Below are 4,748 nucleotides of genomic sequence, written 5' to 3'. Positions count from 1 at the left end.
AAGGGTTATGTTTCTGGGCCAATATTGGCCATGTTACTTTTTTTTGTCGAAGGATTTCAATTTGAAATTCATCCTTGTTTCTCTTTTTCTCTGTCTTTAGGACTGACAATTACTCTTTTACCCTCTCCATATACATCTTCTGTTTTAACTTGACCCCAAGCAGCTTAAATATAATGTTAATAGTTTTTGCTAAAATTAAATTTCAAGTAATATTAGACAAGTTTGTGAATTATTTGAGTTTAAATTTAATTCCCCTTAAAAGTTTCATTTATCTGTGTTACGTGGCTGATATACAGTTTATTTATTTTTTTTCGTTTTAGAAATGTCTTGGTTAGTCAATGTGTAACAATTTGTTTTGTAACAACAGATATCTGTAAACACAACATTTTTCATTTTCTTCACATTTTAAATTAACTAATTGAATGTTTTGGCTATACGCCATTTGCTTATACAACTGAAGCATTTAAAATTACGAATTTAAATTCACTTGTCAGTGAATAAATTGGTAGTAAAACCTCACTTATTATTGGATTCTGTTGATGTTGATTTTGGACATGATAAATGTTTCAGTCCTGGACAGAAAGATTATCTTGGCCTGTATTAACTATAAGCTCTTGCAATGAACCAAAAATTGGTTAATATTAGTATCATACATGAACCAAAACTGGCTGAAGTTGCATTCAAATTTAGTTGATATCGGTAAAAATTAACCCAAAATAGTTTGTAAAAAAAACTAGGTCTGTGATATAAAGAAAAAAAGTGATATCAGCAAAAAAATAAAACATTAACGTTTGTATACATAAGGAAACAAAATCACACACTGATAAATACAAATAATTTTTTTTTTTGTTAAGTAAGAGGCTAATTATTTTCTTACTCGTTTTCTAAATACAATGTGCCGCTAAAATATAAACCTTCTGTTTCTGGTATATTTTAATTGTATTTATATTCTTTATATATTAAAATTAGCATTAATTATTAAACACTTAAAATACCATATTAAACACTCATATTTTCGTATAGTATCAATACATTCGAATAGTTAATTACTTTAATTACTTTCTCCACTTTTTTTAATCACTCCAAAATAATATCCCGCTTAAATTGAAACATTATATTCCTTGCTGGATTATTCTTTCAAAACTTAAATACTAAACTGATTATCTTACCTCATAAGCTGATTGGTTATAAATTATTAATACGTTGACTTGAGGTCAAGACATTTATATAGTAATATTACCATCACTAGTTAAGCATTTATAGTAAATTCAAGTAGCATATATCTCACATAAGCAAAACGTAATAACTTGGCATAACTCTCTTATGTTACTAATATACTTTAGAACACTCAAACATTCCTATTTTAATATATTTATACGTCGATTGTTTGCATAGCTAACTCATAAAGTGGTATGACTCTTTTTTTGCCATGCGTAAACACTCGAATTGCGAATTTATTTACATTAACAGACAAGTAACTACTGTGACATCAGTTACAATATCATTTAAAACAATCATGCAATGTCTCTATTACTTTCATGTTCATGAAATTATAGTGACAATCGAATGTCTGCGGTGTAGATAAGACTTTTTATATCTTTGTTTTTTTTTTTTATAATGTCAGATTATAACTTTGCACAGTTAAAATTTCTTATATCCTCCACACCAAGGTTTGATGTTTCATATACTCATAACAAATAGATTTATGACACTATAACCGAGAACTGTGATTAGCGGCTATTTAAAGGCTTTATAGCAAGTGGTTCTTACAATTTGACTGTTATTGAAAATGTGATACATTTATGTCCAGATTTTTATTTACGATGCAAATTCCAGAGTTGTTAGAAGATCTGCGGAATGCATTTATCACTGTATATTTCGTCGATATGGAGATATCATTTAACTTATTTTATGTCGGTTCGTTTGTACTTATCTTGAGCATTTTTTCATTATCTTGTTCCGCATTTCCGTTGCTTTGAGACAGGTTTATGTTGAGTATTCGATTGTCATACCCTATTTCTCCATAGTTATCTCCGTAATTTCCAATATTTGAGATGATACAATTGGCTCTCTTGTCGTTAAACGACAGGCTGTGAGATATTGATTAGCCCCATCCCTTCTATTCGTATATTCTAGGTATTCTTCGACCCAGAAGAATTTTTGCATCTCAACTTGCCATATAGGGTTGTGGAACGCTGAATATGAAATCATTTTCACTAATGTTTTTCCATAGCTCCTGATTAAGTTGTGCTTACTATATCAGCATGCACATTCTTTGGTAGGGGATTTGAGTGATCTCCTCATAACGTTTCTGCAGACTTCTCTTGTCATACAAGGGAAGCTTATCAGCTATGACATTTGATTATTTCCTGTTGCTCTTGTATTCTATATTTTAAGTTTGAAATGGCTACATATGGGGGCAAATTATTTATCTTAATCCAGCTTGTGGTATTTTTCAATACTGTAGGGAAAGTATCTCTTTGGAATCGCGCGTATTCTTTATTTTTAACTAGGGGTACCTTTAGAAATATCCATAATTCCCCTTGCTTAATTTGCAAATAGTTTTCCGCCATGCTATAAAAGTATAGAATTTTCTCGAAATTTGGTTCTAGTCCTAATCTCAATTGATAAGGTAATTGATTTTCTATGGTTTTGATTACTTTTATTAGTTTACCCGGATTTAGGAGTCGTCCTGGTAAATTTTTTGTCAAAAGGGGTTGAAACACCAGCTCCAAGTGACTAAATTCATGAGAGCTTTCAATGATGGCACTATATAAGAGCTGTGGAGCCATCTGAAGATTTATATCTTCTAGTGTTTCACTTTGGTTTCCTCCTATTCGTGTTTGAGTTATGAATACTGCATTGGTTATCTCCTTTTAAAAATGTAAAGTGTGTTGATTGTTTGATTAACTTTTTCTTCAATTTTGGATAAACTTGTTTCGGGGTGTTTTAAGATTATTAATTGTTTGTTTACAGAGTGTAGAAGATTATAATTTGTTATTTCGACTGTTCCTATTCTTTTTTAAGCTTCCTTCCAATAAGTATAATAGACATTCATTAATGTCTAGTCTTATGTTTAAAAATAAAGACAATGTATTCTTATTTATTTTAATAATATATTTTTAATTTAATCAACCTTTTTTTGATTCGTTATTGCTGTTGATAATAAGGGTTTTTTTTCAATTCTTTTCTTCCTTTTAATTACAATATATCTTTTTTTTTTTAAGAATATTTGTTTATATTTAATTTTATTTTTAAATGCACTTCATTAAAAAATTAATTGTCTCCATGTTTCTAAGAGGTGGGGGTTGTGGTTGTCTAATTTTTGAAAAATGTTTTTGTATGAAGTTATTTAAGTGTCTCATTCCAAACATGTTAGCATTCTAAAAGAATTTTGTTTTCTAGTTGATTTTAGAGCATTTATAGTTGAGTTTTTTGCAGCATTTTTAGCCCTCCTTCGATTATAAAAATTCAATTTTTACCATATACTGGTTTAAAATTTTATTTTAAATTTAATTACTATCCATTTTGCCAAGGAAACATTGAAAGCAGTCCAATTGGCAATGCTGAATAGCTTTGAATACAGTTCTCCTTATCTGCGGCTTATTGATAAGCTTTGAAGTTGGGAGAATTACTAGACAGAATCTATGCTCATGATGGAGAGTTTTTTCTGTTGTTAAAGGTTATGTTTTATTCTGAAATAAAAAGTGGACATTTGTAGTGTCTTTTAGGGTTTGATGTAGTGTGATTGGGAGGTTTGGGTTTGCTCATGAGAAATGAACGTTTTTAAACGAGGGATCTACTGTACAACTTCTTTTTCTCAGATACAATACATCGATAGATTAAAAATTATTATATTGAACAATGAATTTTGGGTTGCTTGTGACGATTGGGCTATTTTTGTTTTATTTTTACTGGATTTCGTCCTTCGCCTTTGCCTCCTGGTAAGTTTTTAGGTAATAAATTATTTTCTATATTGCTTTTCATTTCTTTTACCTGACACTTTTTTTGCTTTATAAGCTTATTATAAGTTTTACTTCAATCTTTATAGGGCTTAAATATAATCTTTATTTTTTTCTTTTTATCATAGTTTAACTAATAATAAGCAAAATATTAAGTTATACTATGACTAATTTTAATAAGACTAGAGCTAGCTTGTACATGTCTTGCGCAAGTAATGTAAACTCTAGATGTTTTTCCCATTATAATTATTTTTAAATTTTTCAATAACCATTTTTCCAATTCAACTTAAAGTGTACTAACAGAATGTTAAAAGTCAGTATATGAATAGCACGTACTTAACAAAGAAAGGCTAGCCGTGTGTGAGCTCAACTCCCCATTTTCTAGCTTTCTGGGATCCTATTTCAGTAAACCATCCTTCTTCATTTTTTTTTTGAATTATCTCCCCCGAAACGAAAATATTTTTTTTTCAATATGCATATAAAGAGAATCATCTTTTATTGTAGATTCCAAAGATTTGTAATTTAATTATGTTTAATAACCCTATTTGAAAGTTAAGTGACTTGATTTATTGTAACTCTTATATTAAAAGAAGCCTTATTCGTTTCATCAATTGGACATTTCAGCATTTGCAAAGGCTTATCTCTTCTTGAAAGCTACATTTTTTGCTGGAGCTTACGATACCACTTCTGACCGGAAATTATAATTTGGCGTTGGAATGTGAGGTTCATAATCAATATCTCTTTAGTGGCTTTTACACTCGTTTGATTTTTATCTAATATTTTTTT

The sequence above is a fragment of the Artemia sp. Qi Xiang Cuo genome, chromosome 17, assembly GCF_049724085.1.
Source record: "Artemia sp. Qi Xiang Cuo chromosome 17, ASM4972408v1, whole genome shotgun sequence".
In the NCBI taxonomy this organism is placed as follows: Eukaryota; Metazoa; Arthropoda; class Branchiopoda; order Anostraca; family Artemiidae; genus Artemia; species Artemia sp. Qi Xiang Cuo.
This window is presented reverse-complemented; position numbering follows the sequence as displayed.